At 38.0% G+C, this 27423-nt stretch overlaps 1 long non-coding RNA gene across 1 annotated transcript in view; it reads right to left on the reverse strand.

The window, feature by feature from the left end:
- The window catches only part of LOC141276358 (uncharacterized), a 132439-nt gene that overhangs the window by 32888 nt on the left and 72128 nt on the right, over positions 1-27423 (reverse strand). The window contains exon 2 of the long non-coding RNA XR_012325804.1: positions 5580-5666. This is a non-coding gene — a long non-coding RNA (uncharacterized lncRNA). The remainder of the gene's footprint in view (positions 1-5579; positions 5667-27423) is intronic.

Here is a 27423-nt window from a genome sequence, read left to right on the forward strand (position 1 = left end):
TACTGATTTGTAGTCAGAGATCCCTGAATCACAGATGAAATAATGTGAGGTCATACAGTTTGTAACTGTCAGATTCCTAACTCAATCCAAGGTTTTCTCTACAATAGCATGTTGCATCTGTATGTTTCCCTTTCTAAAACTGTGTACCTCTCTTTATTCGATTTCTATGTAATTTATAATTACACTTACTAAGAAATGCATACATGTGGCTGTCACTTATTCCTAATCTCTTCCCTCTTACTTCCTCATTTAAACAGCCAGCAGCTTGAACCACAAGATAGAATGAATTAAAAATCCAATGTAAGTACTTTCTGTTTATATCAATTTCAGTGCTGGCCCCCAAAATACAAACCAGTATCAACAGTTTGAAATTACTGTGTTAACATTTTCTGTTTCTAAGCTAAGCTAAACATTGGAGCAAATTGTATTGCAACACATATTTGTTTTAACTCCAATACAACTGATATTCTTATCCAAGACATGTTAACAAACTTTCCCGTAGTTACCCATATAATGATGGAATGGAGTTAATGGAGTATTTTGGTTCACAAATTTGAGTAGAAATAAAATTTTTACAATTCTTTTACAACTCAAAATTTGCATTTTTTTCCTATTAAATTACTTTGCTCTGTGTCAGATATAAAAATCCTTATGCTTCATCCAGTAAACATTCCCTTTTAACCTACAATTTGTAGCAACAGTTCCTCCATGGAAATATGTTAAAAGAGGATTGTTATGAAATTGATTTTTTTCTCATCTTACCAGTAAATTTTATGAGAAAACAAAGAATAATCCCCTGCCTGTACTCTACTCTTGTGAAGATGAACAAGAAAAATCTGATCATTTAAATCTTATTTCATATTTCATCATCTGGTAACCAAAGTTCTCCTTAGAATACAAGTATATATTATCAGCACTGATGCATTTTCTCAGGAATCATTTGGCTTTCTCCTGGTATAAAATCATACCTTTGGAAGGACAATTAGCTTAAAAATTAGATAAATTATCTTTTGATCAAGTCTACTTCTAAGCATATAATTATAAATGCAAAAGCCAATGCTAAAAATGCTTATCAGTGTATCATATATAATAGTAAAAATTGAAAACAAAATAAAATTTTAATAGGCAATACTGATTAAATAAGTTTTGATAGACCCTTATGATGAAATATTAGACACCTTTAAAATAATAGGCCTATAAATATTTTTTATGACCTGGGAAATTGCTCATGAAATAGGATTATTTTTGTAAAAGCCTGTTATAAAAAAAGTTACATGTTACCAGCTCCAAGATACATATTTTTCACCTTTTAACATTTGTTAACATTTGTAAAATCAGAATGCATCTTAAAATTTATGGTGTCTTATACTTGTTGTAGGTTGGGTAGCAGTGATGGCAGCTGTCCTTACTGGCTCACGTATGAACTTAGCTGTTACTCCTATTGAAATGTCTGGACAACTGCCACTCTTTTTTTACTCATGAAACCATTTAAGGACAACATTCAGAAGAAATAAAAATCCTAGTTGTTGCTTGAAATTCTTATATAATCTCCTTTTAACAAAATGGTGCTAGCAACAAAACTCACTTAGTGTGAAAGACTGAAAGACTTCCCCACTAAAATTGAAAGGAAGCAAGTCAAGGATGCTTACTCTCACCATTTGTATTGAAAATAGTCCTGGAAGTCTTAGCTAGTGTAATAAGTCAAGAAAAAAGAAATACAATTTTCCACAAAGAAAAACCCAGGGAATATACCCAAAAAATACTGGTTTCTAGAACTAACAGGTTGCTACGACAAGTCACGGAGCAAAGGACAGCACACAAAAATCGATCTTGTTTCTATATACTAGCAGTGGATAATTGGGATTCAACATCAAAAATATAATAACATTTATAACAGCCCCCCTCCAAAAAAAGTAGGTATAACTTTAAAAGAACTTTAACATGTATATGATGTACATGCTGAGAACTGCAGAACACTGATGAAAGAAATCAAAGATCAAAATAATTGTAAGACTTAAGTATTCATGGATTGGAAGACTCAGTATTGTTAAGATGTCAATTCTCCTCAAATTTAGCAATAGTTTTACAACTATTTCAAGCAAATGAGAAAGATTTTTTTTTTTGTATAGAAAAGCTGATTCTAAGATTTATATGGTAAGGCACAATAATTAGAATAGTCAAAACAAAAAAAGAAGAAGAAAGTTGGAGTATTCACGTTATTCAATTATAAGATTGACTCTAATGCTATAATAATCTAAACTTGTAAAAGTATAGACTTATAAATCAATAGAATAGAATAAAGAGTCCAGAAATAGACCCACACCAATAATGTTTAGTCAATTTTTGCCCAAGAGAAAACAATAAAAGCTCAATTAAATGGAACAAGATTATCTTTTCAGCAAATGGTGTTGGAACAATTAACATCCATATACAAAAAAAAATACCTCAACATCATTTTTATATAAAAATTAACTCAAAATGAACCATGGATAAATATAAAATATGCAGCTATGAAACTTTTAGATAAAATATAAGCAAAAATTTTAGAGACCTGGAGTTGGGTGAAGATCTTTTAGACGTGATAAAAAAAAAAATCTAGAAAATAGACAACTGATCAAATTGAACTTCATAAAAATTAAAACTTTTGTTCTGGGAAAGACTGTTAGGAGAATGAAATATGAAGCTACAGACTAGGAGAAAATACTTGGAAATCATATATCCAACCAATGACTTATATCCAGATTATATAAAGAACTCTCAAAACTCAATACTAACCAACAATCCAACTAAAAAATGGGCAAAACACTTCACAAAGTAGATTATATCAATGGGAAATAAACATATGAATGAAATGCTACTTATCATCACCAGCCATTAGTATTGATAAAATGCAAATTAAAACTGAGGTGAGAAACATATCTATGAGAGTGTCTGAAATAGTATTAAAAAGACCTCAACCACACCAAAGTGGTGGCAAGTACGGGAGCAGCTAGAATTTTATATCTTGCTCATGGGAACACAAAATTGTTCATGTACTCTGGACAACAGTTTGGCAGTCTCTTATGAACAGGCACTTGTACAAACTCGCAATCTTAATCCAGGGCATTCACACTGGACAACTGACAACTTACGTCACACAGAGACCTGCATATAATGTTTACAGTAGCTCTCTTCATCATCCCAGAAAGCTGGAACTAGCCCAAATGTCCTTCATGGTGAATGGATAACAAACTACTTGTATATCCAAACAATGGAATATTGCTCATCAGTATTTTGAGGGGGGCATTCTAATAAAAGAGAAAACATTTTGTTGTATTAAATAATTATTTTAAATTACCCAGGAAGTGCCTCCTTTGGTTCTGGTTCTGCCTCCTGGTTCTGCCTCCTGTATGCCTACGTCAGAGTCCCCTGTGTTCTGGATTGCTCTCCGTCAGCATTCTCCTTGGTTCCTAGGTCATTTATTGATTGTTCTCTGCTGACAAAAATCATTCTCTGGAAACAGAGGACCAGCTCATGCTCTCATGCTATAGAACTAAAGGGATTGTTGTAAAAAGCACATGATTTCAAGCCTCACTACCATCTAGAATTTCTAGTCTAACAGCTTCCAGCTATCAGAGCAGCTGAATGAGTCTGAGAAACACAGGGACATTGGAAGGTGACTGGAATAAGCAAAGTAAGACAGCGTTCTCCCCAGCAAGAGGGGCTCCAAGTACCATAGCAAGCAGCTTCACCCAGGCCTACAGCTACTGTTGTCTCTTCTCTCTTAGAAGCATGGGGTCGGGACCTCTGAGTAACTTATGCAGATGCCAGGCTTTCTGCTGAGTCGTTCAGGCATACACCATCTTCAAAGGACTCCCAACCCATTCGTCCCTTTGAAACACTTGCTTTGCTCAGGAGAAAATGTCACAATTCTTGCTGTTTAATTTTTACAGGAAGCCACGGCACTGATAAATGAGAGCTCACCCATACATGTTTTCACTCTGTTACCTAAGAAACTATCTTCAAAACAGAAGTCCCCATAAATACTCTGGAGATGCATCAGACACTCTCCGGCGCTGTGCGACACTGTGTATATTGTTTGGCAGGCGTTCATTGGGGGAAGATAAACTAGCACATTTTGCCAGGATTCAATTACTCTTGACCCTGACCTTGGCTGGAGGCTGTTTCCAGTTACACTCCATCTTAAAGAAAGACAGCAACTCCTCTTTCCCTGAGGTTCCTTTTCCCCTTCTCTCTTCTGCTGCCCCAAGCACAGCGCTCTACGGGCTGCCTCACTGTGGAGGGAACACGTGCTGCTGCTTCCCCGCTTAGAGTTTTCCTTTGAACCCAGCCTTCAAGTGCACCAAGAAATCCTCTTTAAGCAATGGAGTTTTGCTCTTAGAAAGTACTTGATCTTGAAGATCACCATACCACGTGATAGGGTGTTGTTAGATGTAGGTACTCTGTTGTACAGCAGCTCTCTAGAACTTACTCATCTACCATAGCTGGAGCCTTAAACCCAGTGAACAACTCCACATTTCTCTCATCTCCCAGGCCCTGGCAACCACTCTTGGATTCTCTGCTTCTGTGAGTCTGACTGGTTTAAATGCCTCATATGAGTGGAATCAGGCAGCATTTATCCTTCTGCGACCAGCTTATTTCACTTAGCATTACGTCCTCCAGCTTCCATCATGTTGTCACAAATGACAGGACTTCCTTCTTTTTTTTTTAAAGGCTGCTTAATATTCCATTATGTATATATTTATCCATCCTTTATCCATTCATCTGTCAATGGACACTTGGATTGTTTCCATATCTTGGCTATTGTGAATAATGCTGCACTGAACGTGGGAGTTCAGCTATTCCTTCTAGATCCTGATTTCAATTATTTTTGATATGTCTACTCCCTTGATTGTGGTGATGGTATCATGGGTGTTTGCATGTATCCAAACTTATCAAATTGTATACATTAAACGTGTGCAGTTCTTTGTATATCAATTATACCTCAATAAAGCTGTTTTTTCAAAAGTACTTGATCTTACACCGTATTGCTCACTACAGTATTTTTCCTCCCAATAGTGATGGCCCAACTCAACTCATCAGCACCCCATATGCAACATGAAGTTCCCAAGATTCCACATCCAATGTGTGGTCTACGGGATAAGGTGCCCTGCCCCATCCATGATTCCCACCAGCTTGGACTGGGCTCACTTCAAATATCTTGAAGAAAAACCAAAAAAAGTTTCCACCTGAGGTGGCGCCATAAACTATGAAACTCATGCAGCCCAAACAGCTGCTGCACCTAACGCTGGGGCGCAGCCAATGGCCCAATGAATACATTTATATGACGTAGTAATTATAACCGAAGCTGAATGTAGTGTAATTACACAGTTCTGAGCTGTTCAGTTTTCACAGTACCCTTAAAAGTGAAAATGATGGTTAATATTTGTTGAACACTTGCAATCTGTTCTTCACATATATTATCTCACGTTATCCTTAAAATAATCCCATGTGGTAGGTGTTATTATCCCAATTCTTCTTATGAGAAAACAAAAGCTTGGTGAGAATAAGTAACTTTCCTATAGGCAATGAAATGGTACCTGGCAGGGACAAGGTTTCAGCCCAGTTTGTTTCAGTCCAAAGGCCAGCTTCCTGCCTCTCTGCTATAAGGTAGAGCACTGAGAGATCTGAAATAGTCCAAAAAAAAAAGGGAAAATCAATATGAATAAAATATCCTCGCACAGCTGACTAATGTGTGAGTTACATTTAATTCTTACAGAAAAATACAGACCCTCCAAGTTGTTAGAAACTATTTTAAAATGATCTTGAGCCCAGTTCTGACATATAGGGATCCTATTATTTCACTATATAAAGATAAAAAAATCCAGTCTAATTTTAGGAGGTAGAGGCAACGGTTACATTTTATCTGTTAACTTTTCAGGTTTTCTTTTCTTAAGAAGTATATGTTCTAGACAAATACTGAGAACATACAGATAGTATAAAAAATAAAAATCCCTCATAATCCCACCTCACAGCAATGAAAGTTGCTATTGGTTTCCTAAATGTTGTTTCCATCTAATGCAGACATCCTGCGTTGTAGAATGCTTTAATAAAATTGTACAAAGCTCTTTTGTTCCACGATTCTTAAAACCAGGAGTATATTACATTTTATGATATTTCACAATTTATTTAACTATTGTTTTCTTCTTGGGCATTTAGATTTTTGCTTGCTTTTCAGGTAATAATCAAACATATATCTATGTATTTCTGATTATTTGTCAGTACACATTTTTTCCAGTGGAATTTCTAGGGCAATTCTAAAAAAGCGTAAGGCTTTATATGAACTCTGCCAATTTGCCCCCAAGTAAACTATTTTCGACTTATTTAGGTGATTTACAAGAGTCTTTATTTGCTCACATGTTCACCCCACCAGGTGTTTTTAATCTCTACTAATAATGATAGGCAAAGAATGGTATCATTAAAATTTTTATACTTTTTCTGTGGGATTAAATTTGTTTTCATAAGTATTTTGGATATTTTAAAATTTGTTCTTCATTTCCATTTTTCCCCCCATTGTGATCCAAGAAACTTTTAACATTTAGTTCTAAGGAAATATAAAATATTAAGTTATTAAGCTTAATATTTGTTCCAAACATTTTCCCAGGTTTTTTGCTTGTAGATTTTGTCTATAAGCTATGTTGATGAACATAATTTTTGTGATAAAACATTTCAATTTCATTATTATTCTTTTATCTTATTGTTGTTTACTGACTCTTTGGGTGCCATTTTATTTTGTTTATTTTTTTTACACATAAGCCCTCATGTACCTCAAGATCAGGTACCTATGAACTTATTTCTTTTTATGATTCCTTCAGAGTTTCTTTTTTTATATTTAATTTTATATTAATTTAGAATTAATTGTGGCATATAAAATGAGTCAGGATTTTAACTATGTATATTTTTCAAACTAGTTGTCATGTTTATTATTCCTGGTGAATAAAAATTATAAAAAGAATGGACGTCCATAAAACCCAATATTCCCATCTAGGGACAGAAGATGACTTTCCTTTTTTTCATTTTAAAATTTCTTCTTAAAGTTTTCTTACGTCCTTACGTGTGCTTTGAACATTCTTGTTGGGCTGGATATTTTATGGGTATTTTTATTATCAGGATGAATAGAGTATATCCCAGATCACCTTCAAACTGAGTTGTGTATCTACATGAAGAAACTACTGATTTTGTTTTTTTATGTTGTTCCAATAACCTAATTTTAAGTTATTATAAGAAAAATTTAGTTGATTAACTCCTGAGTGTTAATGTTTTTGCAGCTGTAAACCTAGATTATTGGTGTGTGTGTGTGTGTACTCTCAAGAGTAAATCTGGGTATTCGCCTTCTGTATTGTCACCAAATTTACAATTATTATTTAGGTGATATGCGCTTCAGCTTCCAACACTTAATATCATTACCTTAATACTATATTATCTCCAATCTTGAATTATTAAAATTTAATGATCTTTTGGTCTATTTTAAAAGAAGGGTATTTGAGAAACATTTTCTAAACCCTGATGTATCAAAAGAGAGAGAACCTCTGCTGTTTATGCTCATCTATGCCATGAACAAAAGCCTACTTTTTTCTTCTATAACCCCTGATCCATATATATCAGAACACAAATTCAATACAAAATAGCACAAAACTGGGTTAAGTATTTAATGACAGATATTTCAAGGCTAGTCAGACATACCAAAAGTGTTCAGTTGCACAGAGATGGTAAGACAAGTTATTTGTTATCTAGCCAATAAATCCAGTAGACGTCCTACATTGCTGCTGTAAAGCAATTTTAAACATTAGAGCAGTAGCAATACTGGCTACATTTTAGAATATCTACTAATCCCCTGTTCTCTGGAGTTAGCTAATCCTAAACTGAGTAAGTCTCCAAGGGTATGTCAACATAATACTTGAATTATCGTAGCATCTCTAGAACAAGACTTGCCCACGGTCAGCAGTAGCAGATTTCACAGCCAGGATAGAATCCTTTTATATGTCTCTCTAAAAAACTTATTATTTGATAAATGTTATTGCATTATCCCAAGTTTTCAGAAGACAGGCAATAAAATATGTGTATTTCTAGGAACAACCTTAGTTGTTAAATAAAGTGCTATTTTTAAGTGTCTTTCAATCCATAGCCCAACCATGAGCAACTGGAAATAGCTCTGGAAGTTGGAAATACTTTTACTTATCTTTAAGATACTATAGAATTGCTGCCTTCTAAATGGAAACTCTATTAAAGTGCCACGCTCTTGGTACAGAGGAAAATCCTTTAGTTTATTAACTTTTTCCTACTGTCACGTTTATATAAGCCAAGGAAATTAAGAATTGTGAAGAGTTCTGCAAAGTAAACATTGTCATTTTTCTTCCTTCACCTGACACTGTAACTCTGCAATATTCTTCTGTCAAACAGGAAGGGTGGAGGGGGAGATAATAAGAATTATGGAAAGATACAACAAGAAATTTCATGTCTTTAAAAGTCACTAAGTGTTGAAAGAAAAACTGGAAAATGTTTAAGTACAAATTGATCTTGAGGGAGAGAAATCCATATAACCTCATTTTGAATTTGATTCCAGAATGGGATATTTTAGGAGATAATTAATTTAAGGAATTTAAAGGAAAAAACTGGGACTAGATCGCCTTTTGATTTACAGCCATTACAGCTAAGGAATAAAGGAATGGGACTGTGCCTTAATGTCTAAACATTAAGGCAGGCAAAAGAATGTAGTATTAAGAAAATCCACACATATATACCACTTAGCCTATTCTGAAGCTGGCAGTAGTAGTAGTAATTTCCCAATTCAGTAAGTGGCTCTCGGATAATAAAAGAATCTATGAACTGGTCTGGCTCTACTTTAGCCCAAGTCTTTCTTTTTAATTCTGCAAAGCATCCGGTAAGTCAGATGATATTTTGCAATAAATCCTCTTCTCTTTAAACTTGGGAGAGTGGGTTAGCTTATCTGCACCTTAATTCATTTGAGGTGTTGTCAGATAAATAAGTGGAGAGATGGATATATTTAGATATTCATATATATATGTAAACAACTATGAAATACATGGATGGAAGTTATCAAATATGAATCTCTAGTAATATACTCCTATGGTTTACTAAAGTATATGCAATTGAGTCACTGTTGCCAACTTTTAGAGATGACCCTTAATGACAAATTCGGGAATTTTTTTTTTTTTAGTTCTGTTTAAATCTTTCAATATATTGAAGTTCTTGTGGCTTATGTGATAGGCAGCTGCAAAACAGCTACCTATCAGAAAAAGTATTCTAAAATACCCACAAATGGTATTATCTTCTAATGGAGCACTAGAGTTTGTATTCAGATGCATGTTTCTTCCTTATAGAATCAGAAATAATAGTTGTGGCACATTTTTATATCATAGCACTTGTTTTATAATCTATACCATTCTGAGAAAATTATTGGCAACTGGGGATTTAAGAACTGCAAGATGCAAGAGATGTCTGATTCTCTGTGGAAGCTCATTAGGCAAAAATATTTTGAATTTAATGGATTTACCACTGGACAAGTAACATGTGGAGAAAAATGTGCAGGGGCTTCTTCTTTTCTTACTCCTAAAAAAGGGTCAAAGGAAAAAATTCTTTTTCCCCCTGAAGTTGTCAGCTTTCCTCAACTGGGGTTCTTCTTTGGAACCACTGAACAAAGAAAATGATATAGGTGGCTATTTTCTTAATTCTCTCAAGGGTGTTTCTAACAGTACCATTCTAGATGCATAGGAGAAAAGCTGATTCATTATACTCAATAGGTGACTTAGGGCATGAGGGCTAAATTCTCTGGAGATCCAGTTGAGAAAGACTGTATGATGAATGAGATAATGTATACACTGTATTCTGGATTTCTTCTCATGAGGAAGAATATATTTCCTTATTATTTAAGGTAATTAGAGGTGTAGTTTTCTGAAACTTGCAGCTGAAAGCAATTTAACTTATATACCTTACCGTAAGACATGGTAAATTTCAGTTTACCTCTGTTTCCTCATTGATGGACATGGGGTCATTAAGTTAATGTAAAGTCAGTAAGTATGTATTAGTTAGCAAAGAAGTTTGGTATCTGTAAACAAATAATTATTCTTAAAGTTATAAATCATGCCTCTGCTGTGAGTTCCTTTCAGAAGAGTGATAATTTGTTAGCTTTGTAAGATCTTGTGGTTTCCAGACATTTTATTCATCCTTGGAAAAATAAAATTGAATTGTACTGAGCACAGTTTGGATGAATAAACCTTTGACACTTAATGATTTAATAACTAGCAATAAAAATTCAGTCTCAACAATTTGCTGACTGTTGACAGCAGATGTGTAAACCTGACCTCAATTCACGCATTTGTTGACAGTCCTTCAGAAGCTTAAAGATATGGTTGACAAGTGTGTCTCAAGCATGGGGCAATTTATTTAAGGTAGTCATGCCCTTGGAGGAAGGGCAGGGACAGTGCCTTCTCAGCATAGTTTCTCACTTGCCTTACTGTGGTGACGACAAGTGAAAGCTATTCCTTGTGGACTGGGCCAGGGTAGATTGAGGGGTTGGGTAGGGTTTGTTACAAAGATTTTTTTAAAAGAGGAGTTCAATTGACAAGTAATTGCACACAATGCTGGTTTTATTTCTACTGAGTCAGCTGTAGAATGACATATTTCTACATTTCATTTTGAAGAATTTCTGAAAATCGAAATCTGGCGTTTTATTTAAGGCAGAATTTTGGTAAAGGTTTTATTGTTTCGGTTATCTACCTATGTATCATCTATCTACTGTCTACCTACCTCTATTGATCTATCACCTTCAAAGTAAAATCTGAAGTATCATTTCAATATATACTATAGATACAAATGTTGCACTGATTGAAGTAGGGGTAGAGTCACAGATTTTCACTCTCTTGTACCTTTTCAAGCCTTCCAATGGTAACTGAGTAACCTTCAAGGAATATTTATCTAGCCCCTTAAAGGATAAATAAAAATCTAAGCATATTCATACAAATATACACTCATCTGATGTAAACCTTTCTTTAACTTCAACTTGTTCGTTGCAATATGGGCACAACCTCCAGCTAAAAGAGATGGGTGTAAACAGCGACTTCCATATTATCCTTATAGCGTTCTGATGCCATCACTGAGAGCATGGGGCTATGGGCAACAGATGACTCAACCACGGAGTCATATAGGTGATGATGATGGAAACTGAGGAAAGGTCTTCCATTACAAGTTTTGAATTCAGAGATTTCATCTAAATCCTGGTTCCATCACTGCTATTGAGTCTGTTAATACTTAACCTCTGTAGTGACCTATTTTCTCATTTGGGAAATAGAGATAGTAACAAAATATTCATTCATCTCTTAAGTGAATATTTTAAGAGTAATGAAGAGGCTTTCGGCACCACGCTCGGTGGTAGGCACAGTGTAAGCTGTCTCCCTGCATAGCTGTGTTGAAGGTGACACGGCATAATACGCACAGGTTGCCTAACCGAACACCTGGCACAGAAGCAGGCACTTAATGAGAGCTATTATGTTCACCTTACTGACAAATACAGAACCTGGGCCTCAGAAGGAATACTCAGAAAGTAGGAACCGGGAGACTTTATAAAAGCTAAGTTGATGAGATCACTGAAAGAGCTCTCAGTGTTACTCAGAACTTGTGTCACTTTTATCCAATACTGTACTAAAAATTCTATCCAGTGGAGTCAGGCAACAGAAAGAAAGAAAAGGCATCCAGATTGGAAAAGAAGTAAAACTTCTAAAATTCATAGACATCATGACCATCTATGTAAAACATTTGATGAAATATACCCCCCCCCAAAAGCTACTAGAATGAGTGAGATTAGTAAAGTTTCAAGATTCTTTGTGTTTCTATGCACAAGCATTGGACAAACAGAAACTGCAGTAAAAGCACACAATACCATCAAAATATAAAAAACTTAGGGATAAATCTGACAAAAGGTTTGCAAGTTCTGTATACCGAAGCTTCAAAACATTTCTGAGAGAATTTAGAGAATTTAAAAGACCAAAAAAATCCAGAGATATATTGAGTTCATAATTGGAAAACTGAATATTCTTAAAATGTCAGTTTTCAACAAGTTGATCTATAGATTCAATGCAATCTTGATTTAAAACAGCCAGGGGTTTTGTTTATTTGTTTGTTTTTAACTTTTTTCTTGGTTTTTAAATGGAGAAGATGATTCTAAAGTTCAGTAGAAATGCAAAGGACCTAGAAGAGACAAAACAACTTCAAAAAATTAACAAAGTAGGACTAACGATATCCAATGTAAAAACTTATTATAAAACTAAAGTTATCAAAACAGTGTAATATCGATGTAAAGATAGACAAATAGATTAACAGAGTAGAAGAGAGGGTCCAATAATAGACCCACGCATATATGGATAACTAATTTTTCCAGAAAGGTACAAAAGCAATTCAGTGGAAAAAGAATATTTTTTCAAGAAATTGGAAAACTACAAACAAAAAAAACTAAGCTTCAATCAATACATCTCACCATGTATAAAAATTAACTCAAAAAGTATTTTATACCTTAAATTTAAAAACTAAAACTAAAGAACTTTTAGATTAAAACAGGAGAATGTCTTTATGTTCATAGGTTGATTAAAAACTTCTTAAATATTACAACAAAAGCATGATTCCTAAAAGGAAAAAAAAATCAATAAAATGGGACTCATCAAAATGAAAATCTTCTCTTTTTGAGACACTATTAAAATAAATTTAAAAAGTTACAAACTGGAAGAAAATATTTGCAAATCATATATCTAATAAAGGGCTTATATCCAAAATATATAAAGGGGAATAAGCAACTCAATAAAAAATCTGGACAAATTATTTGAACAGACATTTTACCAAAGAAGATGTATGAATCCAAGTTAGCCCATGAAAAGATGCTCAATATCAATAGTCATTAGGGAAATGGAAATTAAAACCACAGTAGAATGACTAAATTGAAAAAAGACTAGTCACATCAAGTGCTGGAAAGGATACGGGGTAACTTGAACTCTCCTGCAAAGCTGGTGTGAAATGTAAAACGGGACAATTACTTTGCAAAAGAGTTTGGTAGGTTCTTAGTTAAATACGCAGTTATTGTATAATTCAGCTATTCTACTCTTATGTATTTACTGAATAGAAGTGAAACCATATGTCCATAAAAAGACTTGTACACAAGTGTTCACAGAAACCTTATTTGTAGAAGCCAAATGTAGGAAACAACCCAGATGCCCATCAATAGGTAAATGAATACACAAGTTGTAGCATATCCATGCAATGAAGTAAATGAAGTACTACTTACAAACAAAAGAATGAACTATTGATATACTTAACAACACAGATACCATCTCAAAATATTCTAAATGTAAAAGGACAGACCAAAAAGAGCATATACTGTATGATTTCATGTATATAAAATATTAGAATATGCAAACTAACCTATAGTGACAGAAAGCCTATCGGATTTGCCTGGGGATGGGAGAAGGAGAGATAGGTTACAAAGGAGTATAACAAACTTTTGTAGGCGATGGATATGTCTTTATCTTGATTGTGGTGATGTTTCCATGAGTATATACATATGTCAAAGATATCAAATTATACTATTTATGTCCAGGTTGTTTATGTCAATTATACCTCAACGAAGCTGTTAAAATAGTTTGTAGGTGTGATGAGTCTTAATAAGTGGGAAGGTCAGGGTGCTATGGGATCACAGGATGTAGCCTCGTCCTCTAGGTTCCTTCCTAGGGCATCTGTCTAGACTGATAAAGCCAGATATGATCTTGGGGGATTTTTGAAAAACAAGGAATTCACAGCAAGGAAACCAAATGCCAGTGCAATGATGGGAGATAACTCAGAAGAATCTAGAAGCAGCAAGGCAGCATATACTTTTTCAGATTTAACAGAAGTTATGTAACCAGTAACTTAGGGAAACCATATTCTTTTTAGCACATTTACTGTTATTAGCAATAGAAAAAAATCTCAGCTCCTATTATGTACTGAGCCTTTTTGTAAGCTTTGGAAATATAGATATGAATGAGACATATATCTAGGAACGATCATATGTACAAATAATAAGAAGATATTAGTAAATATTATTTAAACTACCTTAAAAGTTGTGCTCCATTATCCGTAGCATTGAGGAAACAAGGGGACTATGCCATCCGAGTCGTATGGGGGGATGTGACACACCCAGAAAATTGTTCCAGCCATTGACCCTTAGAGATACTGAGCTCAGAAGGATTGTTTTACCTTAACTCAAGTTCACAGGCTAGACAATGACAGTAATTTACACTGAGAATTAACATTCCAGCATGGATAAGAATGCTTATGCCCTCAGTCAGTTGTGCTCTCCGCTACTGGGAGCACTGAAATAGTTTCCAGAATTTTGTTTCATAAGCATAGGGTCAGAACTGAGAGCAGCAGAAAGATCATCCTTCATGTCTACCTTAGAAACAGACCTATCAACGCTAAGCCCAGTGCACCTGAGCACTCTTTCCCCTGGACTGTGCAGGGGCAACAGATAACGTCCTTTTGTTCCCCTTTTTCAAATCTCCAAGTGAAGCTTCCTTTCTCTGTGGGTCCGTCTTGTTATGGGTTGAATTGTGTCCTCTCAAAATTCCTAGGTTGAACTCCTAACCCCAGTACTTTAGAATATGACTTTATTCTAGGGTCTTTGCAGATTATCAAGTTAAGATGAGGCCATCAGGGCAGGCCCTAACCCAGTATGACACATACATAGGGAGAACACCTTTGAAGAAGAAGGCGGAAATCCAGGTGACGCTTCTACAAGCCAAAGAACACCAAAGGTTTTGAGCATGCCACTAGAAACTAGGAGAGAGTCATGGTACAGATTCTGCCCTAGAGCCCTCGAAAGGAACCAATCCTGCTGACACACTAATCTCAGACTTCTAGTCTCCAGAACCATGCGACAATAAAGTTCTGTTGTATCAGTCACCCCGTTGGTAGTACTTTGTTAGTACATCCCTAGGAAACTAATACACATATTTTCTTCCATGATGTTTGTGCAACTTGGATGTCTAATTTTTCTGTCCATGCCCTAGACCACACAGATCTACCATCAGTTAGATTTCTATTCTTTCTGCTTTGGTTTGGAAGATACTCTGTGACCTAAAGGGACCTCGCAGAAATCCTATCTTATCCACTGAGATTTAATTTTCCCAGTTCAGCTCTTAGAGGTGGTGGTGTTTTTCATGTAAAAGTTCTATTCTCTCACACTGTTATAGTGTATTTGTATAAGGTACTATATAAGTAACTATCTTATTTTTAACTTGGTTACCCAACTACCCTGTGAGATAGAATGAATCCTATCATTGTCATATTATATCCAAATTGCAGGCATCCTCATTTTAATTGGCTACAGTGACCAAGACTGAAGGTTTGATTTTCAAAAACAAACCATAAAACACAAACCCTAAAAGCTATACAACACAGTAACCCAGTGACATAACCCAGTAATGTTAAATTTGAATGACTTATCCATAAGCACCAGTAGTCTAAATCCTTGGGCTTTGAGAACTACTCCCATACCCTTACCTAATTTAATTTTTATGGACGTTATCGAAAGTTCATTATTGCTTTCAATAATTAAAATAACTTGGATATCTAGTGTAGTTTTTATACTCACTCATTCACTCATGCACTGATATTTATTAAATGCTCACTCTGTTCTAAGCATGATGCTAGGCGCTGTGTATTCAGTAGTGAGCCAAACAGACATGGTCCCCACTTTCACATTATACACAGTCTAATGGGGAAATAACAATACATACATAATTACAAATTCTGATAGATATTAGAAGGAAAAAAAACCCCGAGTACTATAAGAAAGAGTAGTATTAAGCCAGATGCCTAAGTAGTTAATATTTTTACTAAATGTATTAGTCAGAACCCCTTTAGTTATAAATGAGAGAAATCTTTCACAAGGGGGAAAACACAACAATAACATAGGGGAAAGGGGCGGGATTTTAGAAAGAACTCTGTGTGCCAACTTCTTTTGCTTCTATTATAAACTTCCTTTCTCCATTCTGGTACTTCTGGGTTTCCATCTTTACAGATTGGAAGTAGTGCAGGAAAGGGCCTTCCTTGTTAGTTCTGGTTCCTTGGTAGAAAAGGTCCCTAGGATATACTCCAGTTAGCCCAGCACGAGTGTTTTATTCGAGGGGTGGGCAATCCTAGAGGAAATGCACACAGCCACCACTTAGCTTAAATAGCTTTCACTTATGTATTTCCTTCAACAAGCTAAGTAGCAACTGTGAGCAGGCAAGAAAGGATATTCTATAAGGTACATCCCATCTGTGCAGGAATTGGCTAGTCTCTCATTGCTTTGGCCTCTACTCACTCCCGGCCAATGTTTCTTGGTCTCTGTTGCCTTATGGTCAGTGTGTGCAAAGCTGACAGCAGCTGTGGAGCAGTGCAGGGGTTAATGCTCCTGGTACTCTGGTGGGAGCTGGGCATGTATGCTCATTAGGAGCCTGGGTACTCTGGGTGCCTCACATTCCAATGACTGGCAGTGGAAACCCTCTTATTTTGATTGCTGACAACCAAGGCTACATTAACTGTTACATCACTGGGTATATATGCTGCTTACCGCTCCTTATCAGCACGTTCATCAATTTCTGTACATTCTAAAATGTGTTTATAACATCAGGGTATAGGAAGTGTTTATCTCATTTAAAAGAAATAGACATTAACTGACCCGTGACAGGGTAAACATGTTTAAACCTTTACACTTGTGGAAAATGTGTTTACAGGTACAAGCCCATGTTGGCAAGAAAAGGTTATTTACCACTTTTAAGCATCGAATACAAATTTTTATTCACGCCTATTAAAATGTGGGATGAGAACTGTCACAGCCAAGAGGAGCCTAAGGAGACATGACAATTAAATGACATGTGGTTTCCTCAGTGGGATCCTAGGATAAAAAACTGATAATGAGTCAAAAACTAAGAAATCTGGATACAGTATGGACATTGGTTAACACTAATGTGTCAACACTGTCGACTGATTGTAACCATACCAACATACAATGTTAATAATGGGGAAGGGTAGGCAAGGGTATATGGGGACTCACTGTACTATCTTTCAAACTTCCTGTAAATCTAAAACCGTTCTAAATTTTTAAAAGTTTACTTAACTAGAATGAGGCATTCTTTATGAAATTTCATTTTACATATCACAATGAATATTGTGCCCATTCCTGCTGAATCATCACAGTCAGAAGGACTGGATATTATAAAAAACAGAAAAATATGGGAGAGGTGTTCTGGACCCCACAAAGGAGTAGCAATTGCGTTTGGTTAGAGTCATTGGTATTTGAAGCCTGAATTTACCAATACTCTCGATGTGTTTTGCTATTAATTGATCATGGTGCATGGCTAAAACATAATTTCTCAGTGACGAACTGATGAACAGAATTTGAGATTTTAAAAGAAGCCATTCAATAAATACAAAATGTCTTTATTTTAAAATCTCTGACCACGTCGATTTGCAGAATGCTTTATTACTCTCCTTTTCATGTTAAAACTCAAAACTGAAAATCGCCTTTCCCCATGGTCCTGTCGCTCTCTCTGCCTCCCCTCCCATCGTTCCTCCTCCCCTTTCTCCCACTCTTCCTTCCGCATTTATCAGCACCCACTCTGCTCGACACTACGCTGAGGCACAGCCAAGGAGCACACCCCCTAGTGGAGAGACACGTGCAAATGTCACCGACGGAATTTTCTATGCAAGAATAAATAGGCAGCTGCCTTTCTCTTTTTCAGATCTTGACAGGTTTGTCCCCTGGAAAATTCACCTTTCAATGGCTCAAGATTAGCAGGGAGAGACGGGCACGAGTTGGCCATTGGCAGAGAAAGCCTGCTATGGGGTAGGGAAAGTCAGGAGGCTCATGTCTGTACTGAGGGTATGTGAGACCCTGGGCAAGTCCATCCACTCCCGTGACCCCAGCTTTCTTGGGGGGCCATGGGATGAAGGTGCTTCCAGCTCAACGTTGTGGTCTTTGATTGCAAGGGCACGGGGCTCTTTAAGAAACATTTGCTCCAGATGGCATTTAAAGGGTTCTAACTCTCTAAGGATTGTCCAAGGAGGGTTTTCCTGTTTTTCCAAGCTGCCCTGCAAAACACATTATACTGTCCAGAAATGATGTTTAAAGTTTCAATAGCTTCTGGTTCTCTGGGCCACATCACCTTGCAGTTGCCCTCAAATTGTTTCTGAATCACGTTTCCTCTGGCACGAAGCAGGAGCCCTCGGTTCACATTACACCTTACAATGTACAGCGCTCTCACCCTGCTGCAGAGAAGCTTTAATGTCAGAATGAAAAATGATAAAGCATAAATGAAATAGCAACCACATGTTCTCTGCAGCATGGCCCTGGGTCTGCGTGGCCTTTCGAAGCAGGGAGCAAACCACCTTTGCAGCACTCAGTTACAAAGATACCGTCTGCCAAGGTTGGCAGCTGGGGGTGGGGTGGGGGGCGGGCTCTGCCTTCACAGTCCCCAACCTGGGTTGACCTGAGGCCAGGAAGTGCTGCTGAGCTGGCCAGAGCCACCCCCCGAAATGGCCACTGTATGGACAGAGAGGTTCACTAAGAGACAGGAGGGCTTAATGGGATGGACCCAGAGGATTGGGCTCCAGTATCTGTTCTACCAGTCTGCCCAGCTGATTCTACTTCTTGATTATCAAACCCTTCTTTCCTCTTCATTTCTAGCCCTTTTTATTCTCAACTGAATGCCTATGGCATCCTCTGATTGTCTTATCACCGCAAGTCTCGTCACCTCTAAATCTATTCACCATTTTTCAGGCAAAGTGATGTATTAAAAAACAAACAAACAAACAAAACTACTTTCAGTTATGTAAGGTAAGTTCTGGAGATTTAATGCACAGTGTGGTGACTATAGTTAACAATACTGTATTTTATACTTGAAATTTGCTAAAAGCGTAGATCTTATGTGTTCTTACCACACACACACACACACACACACACACACACATACTCACACATAAGAAAGAAAAGGATAACTATGTGAGGTGATGGGTATGTTAACTAACTTGACTGTGGTGATCATTTCACAATGGATAAATATATGGAAACATCAAGCTGTATACCTTCAATTTACACAATTCCTATTTGTCAATTATACTTCAGTGAAGCCAAAAATGTACATAAAACCCCTCTTTCAGTTCCCTCATGATAAAGCAAGTCCAACTTTCTTAACGTGATTAGAAGTTTCCTTTGTGACGTTGCTTCTCATCTCCTGAGACACTCTCAGGACACATCCACTTTATGTCTCAACAAACTACTCACAGCTCCTGGCACACACCATGCTCACGGACACTCGCCCTTGCCCATGACTTTCTCCCAGCCTGTGAAGCCCTTACCTCACATTGACTACTTGGGGAATTAATACTCATTCTTCAAGACTCAATTCAGACATCATCTTCTCCATTAAGTCTGTCTGATAACCATTCTAGGAAAATTAGGACTCCTACAGGTCCTTGTATATACCTTTATTACATCATTTATAAAATTTCATGTTGTAAATACTTATTCACAAGTCTGCCCCTTGCCTAATACTATGAACAGCTCAAATATAAAAACCCTCTTCTATACCTTATTGTTACAGACTAAATGTTTGTGCCCTCCCAAAATTCGTATGTTAAATCCTAATGCCCAAGGTGATAGTACTTGGTGGTGAGGCCTTTGGGAGGTGATTAGGTCATGTGTGTGGAGCCCTCATGAATGAAATTAGTCCCCTCGTAAGGGGCCCCACACAGCCTTTCCCCTGCCCCTACTGCCATGTGAAGTTACAGCCTGAAGATGGCTATCTATGGACTAGGAAGTGGACCCTCACAAGACACTGAATCTTCCAGCACCTTAATCTTGGAGTTTCCAGTCTCCAAAGCTATGAGAAATAAACTTCTGTTCCTTATAAGCCACCCAGTCTGTGGTACTTTGTTACAGCAGCCCAAATAGACTAAGACAGTTGTTGTCCTGTGGTGTACTGGAGCCAGCCATACTGCTTGTAAGGGCAAATTATACACATCTTTCCCCACATCTGAGTTCAATGATGTTATACTGGTAGTTAGAAATCAGTCATGGTGGGAGTATTCATACCACAAAATTGTCACACGCTACAAATCACCCCCTCCCCCGACTCGGAGCTTCTTGTTAAACATTTATTAGCACACCACTGCTTGTATTCATTCTCAAAACCTAGCACAGGCTCTGAAATACAGTCTCTACAAAAAAATCTGAATGACTAAATCTATGAATGAATGATCTAGATAATGAATCAATAAACTAACAAGTGGAGGGACAAGAATCCACTTAGTCTCTCCAATCCTTTCACAACAAATTTCATCTGTAAAATGGGGCTATCACATTCTCCCTACCTGTAAGGAGGATAACAAGGTGATATCGATGGGAAAGTGTTAAAATGCATAAATCACATCACATATACAAATTAAAAGAAGTCTGAATTAATTTTTTAACCCAATACTTATCTAGAAATAAGTAACTGAGTAAAATGGGTGAGTAAAAGAAAGGCTAAAGAGCAGCCTGAATCCTTCCTATAGGTCACGTAATCTAACTTTCTCCCATTTGTAAGTTTCAGTGTCATCCTCAGTGATTTTAAGACCCTTATAAATATGAATCAAATTGCATGGGGTATATCTCATTATCTACTTTTAAGGAGATAAATTCTTACTAAAGAATTATATGAAATTCAGGTTTCAAATGGCATCTGGCTAGCAGTCCCCGAATATCACTGAATTCTCGTTGTCTCCAAGCTGTGAGTTTGATGCGCCATCCCCAGTAACTTTCACCGCCCCCCACATCAGCTTCAAAAACTAGAACTGAAGCTTACCCTATTGCCAAAATCTGGGAGGAATTTCCACTTACCATAAGTCTTGCAAAAATGTTTTGAGAAAGATAATTTGGGATCTATTCTTGCTATGCTTCTGGAGTAGAGTGAGCTTCCTGACATGAAAAAAAAGTAGAATGCTCTTTTGTCCCTTCACCTGTATTTGTAACTTGGTTCAGAGATGAAAGCTCTGGAGAATATAAACGCTATCCCTTCTCCTAAAATGGTGTCTGTTTTTTGAGTCCTTTCATACTCTCTCCACCTCTTCTCCACCACCTTTATTAGGCTTTCCCTCTCTGAAACCATTTGGAGATTTCAACTCCCCTCACACAGTTGGCAAGGACTGTTCACGAGTGTGAGTGGAGACGGTCGTGTGGGCAGAAAGGGGCAGAGAGTGAGTGAGATAAGGGGTGGAAAAGATAAGGTCCAATGTTATCATTGGACCTGGAGGCCCTGGAAGTGTAGGGATCTAAACTGAACTCCAGATGGACCTGGGAGCTGGGATGCCATATATGCAGGGAGTTCAACTTTTTTTTTTTTTCAGAACTTATCTTAAAAAAAAAAAGGAAGGAAAGATGATACCATGATAAGATTCTTGGTAGGATTTCTGTTTTCTCCCTTAACATTTAACAATTTCTCTTATTTTCAATATTTAAGATGCATTCTTTAAATATAAAACAGACATTTTAAACTTTGAGATTGCAGGAAAATTATTCTGGTACATTTGTGTTGGGGGAGGGCTTTCCAGCTATTCGCCAGCAGGAAGAGGAGTTCTGGACTGGTCTTCTTGGTAAGTCAGAGGCAAAGTCAAAGCTTTGGGAAGCCAGGAGCTCATTTCTTCTTGGCGAGTCGACAGGGCATCTATGTCAGCTGATAGAGATGCACGCAACTCCCGGTCTTCTGGTCTCTACTGTGCTCAGTTCAGAGGCCAGAGGTCAGAGTCAGAGTTGAAGGAGAAGTTAGCTTCCCCAGAGTTGCAGCAACTCCTCTCCCTCTGACTCTACCCACAGACCTCTTCATGCCTTGAAGGTCCCAGAGCCTCAAAATAAAGCCCAGGACTTGTATTTGTCAAAGAAGGTAAGACTTCAGCTGAATGAGCAACTAAACAGAAACTGTAGTATATTTTTCTTCATCTAAGGGCAAAAGAAAATGTCAGAGGCTTTTCGTCTCACAGCCACAGAATATAATACAGTTCCAGGCATCTGGAAGTTTCTAAATTGAAATACAAAAAAAGTATGTTCAATTGTGTGAAAATAAACAGACTATAGCCCAGAGCACGTCTCTGCGGCACCTCTGAAAGTTGCTAATTGAAATAACACTGTAAAGACACTGAACCACAATTTAAGGGCTGGGCCTGTGAAGGGCAGAATGGAGTGAGGGATGGAAAAGATATGATCTTGATTATGTGCCCAGTAAGGTTTAGAAACAGGAAACTTAGACCTAGACAGTTAACATAATGCCAAGCACCGGGCAAGTAGGTATTTGGTTGGTGACTGCCAATGGCACTCTATGACTCTTCATGCTACCGATGATAAATGTGAACATTCTGAAGATGGAGGTGGAATAATTGGCCATTCTGTTGGAAAGCCACTTAGTGATGGCTAACCCAGACAGACAAGCAGGTTGGTGGGTGGCTTTATTCCTTTAGCTCCTATATTTCCATTTGACTTCTGTCTTTAGCACCCTAGTCAGAGGGCTCACAATACACACCGCTGAGGCTGGAACTTGTAGCCTGAACTACTGGACAGATGCAAACGTGCAGAAACTCTGGAGTTTACTCTTTCATTTTTTTCACAGGCTCCCGTGTCTTCCTTGGAATCCGTATTTGGGGCTGTAAGCAAGATAATTTCTTTGCAGAAGCAAGACAAAACTCTTGTGAGGATATTCTAGGCCCACAGTTCCCAAACTGTGTGCTGACGCGCCCTAACATGCTGCAGCAAATGCACAGGGGTGCCATGGGTTTTTACATCTTTTAATTAAAAAATTAATGTCAAGGGGGGGGGCATAGTGACACTGGACATCTGTCATACAGCATGAGAACTACTGCCTCACCATTAGATTGTATCACATTCCTTTTAATAATGTCATATTTTTGCAAAGCTAGGTTTTTGGTGGTTGTAGATAAAAAATGAGCACTGCATGAAAATCAGCGTGGAGCAGGAAATGAGAGTCGTGGCATCCACTCTGATGCCAAATTTTGTGAGGTTGCACAGGGCTCGACAAATACACATACCTCACTAGTGAGTAACTGTGCTTTTTAAATGAAATAAAATGTTTTTTCTTCTTTCTGTTAAGTTTTACACGGTACAATATGTACATATATTTTCAAATGGCTACTAAATTGTTAGGATATAAATGTATATTAAGTTATTTGGACCTACTTACTTAATAAATGGAGATAATGGGTATTTCTTTTGGTTTAGGGATACCCTGAAAAAATTATTGAGTCACTCAGGGTACTGTGATTCAAGAAAGTTTGAAACCCTCTGCCCTAGGCAAAGATGGTTGGAGATTTGCGAAAGTACAATACAGTCCACAGGCTTCCTATTCTAGCTTAGGCTTACAGACCTGAGGGGATGGAGGAGGTAACTTATTCCAGTAAGCACCCACTCAGTATCTGTTGATGAATATTTTCTCCTAACATTTACTGAGCTAGGCAGTAAAAACCAAACAACAACAACAAAAAAACCCAAACAAACTAAAAAAACATTTTAAGTATATTATCTTATATAATTCTGATGATGCCCCAATGAAATGGGCATTCTATTATTATATTTTACATATGAGGAAACCAAGGCTCAGAGAAGTTAAGTTTGTAAGTCACACAGCTAGTATAAGTTATTTGAACCCAGAATGGTTTGATTTGAAGCTCGTGCTCTTTCCACCACACCACACTTCCCCTAACTGGATAGATGGACGGATGGGTGGATGCCTGGACAAATCAAAAATCTAACACTTCTAAGCAGGGGGGACAGGGAGGAAACTCCAGATGCCATGGGATGGTGAAGAGAGCTGGACAGTATAAGTTCTTGTGTGAAATCAAATATATCAATTAATCACTCTTCACAGAATTCTAGATAAATCTACACTGCAAATTCATCTTTTCTTTTGCATTTTTGAAAGACTATATTCTCTCTTACCATACAGTTAATTCCTAATGACTTAGTAAAGTCATAGGCTGATTCAAGTTCAAAGAGGACAATCCCTTAGGTTCTGCATCCCCTTCACCTATCTACTATGTCCATAATCCACTAGCCTAAATACTTAGGATATTTGAGATAGTTCTGCCTCAATCGAGAATATATATTTGCATAAAATATTTAGATATTAAATTTCTAATGCTTAAAAAGAGCCTTCAGAGCAGAAGAATGTTTTCCTTAACCTCATTTGTTTTAAAGGAGAAAGAATGAAAGAGAAATGCATCATGTTTTACATAAAGGAAACAGCTCCAGGCAAACCTTGCTAAATATTTTAATGGTTTAAACATTCATTTTAGCAAGTTTTCTTTAATTTTCTTAACTTTGTTCCTTTTGAACTGGCTCAACCTTCATGTTTAATCCTTGGAGCTTTCAAGGAACAGCTCACAGAAAGTTATATACACAAATATAACAAACATTTCAAATAAAGCACAGTGCATAAAACAGAGAACAGGAGAACTCTGACAACAGCTGCTAGATTTAACACTAATAGTTTTGAAAGATTTTGGCTTGAAGGTTAAGAGTATCTTATGACAATAAGCAGGCTTTGTATATAATGTCAACAGTCCTTTTGCAACATGTCCAGTTTTAATTTATTCTTTTTCATTTGTATAAGACAAATAATATAATTATGGATGTCTGGTTTATGACACTGAAGTTAAAAAAAAAAGTCCAAAATCAATCATGTTTTTCAAGAATAACAACTTTTAAAAACCTCTGGTCTAGATGCCTGGTAACAGCTACAGTTTCGTCTAAACGTGATAATATGCTTCATATCTTTATTCATTTATTTAACTCATGTTAGTGTTTAGTGCACTGCTGCTTCTGCATGTGCGAAGTGATTTAACTTTCCATCCAATTTGCTTCTCCAGGGGGTCCTGTGACTAACACTGAATCTAGAGATGGGAGGGGGGTGGGTAGAAGAACCTTCCTCCTGCCCCACAGACCAGGGACACAAGAAAGTTTTCAGAATCAGCCACTGGCCTGCCCTAGCAAAGGCTCTGGAACCATCCCAGGCAGATCAAAGAGTGTTTTATACCATGCATACATCCATGGAAACAAACATGTACGTAACACACACATATGCATAGACAATTTTGTAGATAATGCCATTTACCAGGCTTTGCTTAAGATGCCAAGTCAGAAACCTCAGGAGAAAGATGCAACATAATGGAGCACATGTGTAGAAGACACAAAATGAAAAGCACAAGGCCAGATTTCTGTGTGGGAGGCACATGAAGCTGGAGTGTGGCTTTCAGAAGGGGGAAGGGGTCGACAGTGCTGGTGATAAGCCCCGTCTCCTCAAGAACACACAAGTTGCCAGCAAAGACCCAGGCCAGGCAGTTACTGGCAGGAGCTGGCTTCCTTGTGTGCTTATGTTAAAGGCCACCACCTCGCTTTCCACATCTAGGTTGGCTTAGGCTACAGACCTCAGGTCTGGTTTCTGTAGCTCAGGGTCCAGGTCCAGTGAGGAGACAAGGCAAACTCACCATTCTTGGATCCTGTTCCCAAGGGCATGCCTTGGCCTTGAGCACTGTTCTCTAAAAGAAGTTCCACAGTGAAAATAATAACAACAACAATAATATTACTGAGTACTTGCTACGTAACACACGCTGTAACAGCTGGTTTACTGATAACATCCTTCCTGATTCCTCCCCACTATTTTATGAAATAGGTATTCTTCTCCCCATTCTGCACATACAAAAACCGAATTAATTTTCCCAAACACGTGACAAATTCGGGACTCAAAATCCAGACTTTTTTCATTAAGAAAATGTGCGATAACCTATCTTTCTTCCCTACAGTGAAAATGCTGAGGATTGAACAAATGATCTCGTGCTGACAATGGTGTGACTTTTTTCCTAGCGTGCAGTGCCCTCCTCTGTCCCTCCCTTCTGAATGCCTGAAAAGGTGCCATGCTCACCTTTTCATGTATCGTTCTATCCCATGGTGCTTTCTGCACGTGATCTAGAAGTAACCCCCTGGCCTTAACCTTGAAACTCTTGGAAGCTGTGTTTTCAAAGGCACTGGGTGATTACTTGAGCCCTCGCCCTGGCACACACAGGTACACGCACACACACGCACAGATGCCCAGGTCCATGCTAATCTCTTGTACCTCATTAAGACACTGAACGTCAGCATGGAGTGCAAACTGTAGACATCATAAGACTCAACGACCTCATTTTACTGCTAAGTACACTGAGGTCCAGGGACTGATGGAAGGTTAAAGAAGATACGAAAGGCAACTGTCTTTGTTCCGCAGATATTCTGAGAGTCCTTTATTTTTTTGTGCAGGACCATGTTTGCTCCAGGAAATGAAAAGAACAAATATAAGATCCATGCTCTCCTGGGTTAACAGTGGAGGTTAGGAGGTAGCCAGGAGAACTGGCAACGGCAGCTCAGTGTGAAAAGGACTTTTCCGTGGATGAGCACCGTGGGCTGCTGGAGGTGGAGGATGGATGCTGGCACCTGTAAAAAGCCTGTTGCCCGAATCTCCTGCTCCCCAGTCTTTAGGTTAAAATGTAATAAAATGGCTGGTAGCCATGATCAGTTCTTGTAGAAATAGATGCTACGTGCTTTTTTATTTCTCCAGCACATAAAGATGAGAGTTAAAGCATCTGAAGCCTAAGAACTGAGAAATGCACGTGGCCTGTTTTCACAGCACGGAGGGATTCCCTGTTTCACATGGAACTTATCCTTTTGTCACTAGGAGCTTAGTGAGGATGGGGTCATTTCTCTTGTATCGTATGCCCAGTTTTAGCACAGGGCCTGGTACATAGAAAGGGCTCAATGTAAGTGCGTCTAAGGAGCAAAGGCCAGACTTAGATGAGAAACGCAACACTGGCAGGAGCTCTGTCTCTTTAATCACACTGTGGCTCTAGAGTGACCCCCACTGCACTGCACGCAGGCCTGGCCTCCCACAGACGGTGCCCTCCATGAATCTGTGCCGCTGCAGCCTCAACCAGCTAGGACTCTGTGGCCTCAGGCATGGGGGTCTCGCTAAACCCAGCCTCTCACTACAGTTCGAAGCACAGACAAGGCACTACGTGACCAAGACCTTACCCCAGTCTCAGGAGGGGCTTCAGTGCGGAGCAAGATTCCGCCGAGCTCAGACGTCCTTCGGTGGTAGGTGTGTGGTACGTGGAGAGAAACTGGCATCACGACGTTGGGGTTACCAGCCTCAGCTCTGTCACTAACCGTGTGTGGGACACACTCCCTTGACGCCCAAGAGCAGTAAGATGAAATTGTGCCGAAGACGGTGCCTCTAGCCTCATTCCGCTCTAACATCCCACGGTTATACCCTAGAGCAAACAGGAGGCTGC

Source organism: Tursiops truncatus, chromosome 14 (assembly GCF_011762595.2).
Source record: "Tursiops truncatus isolate mTurTru1 chromosome 14, mTurTru1.mat.Y, whole genome shotgun sequence".
Lineage (NCBI taxonomy): Eukaryota > Metazoa > Chordata > Mammalia > Artiodactyla > Delphinidae > Tursiops > Tursiops truncatus.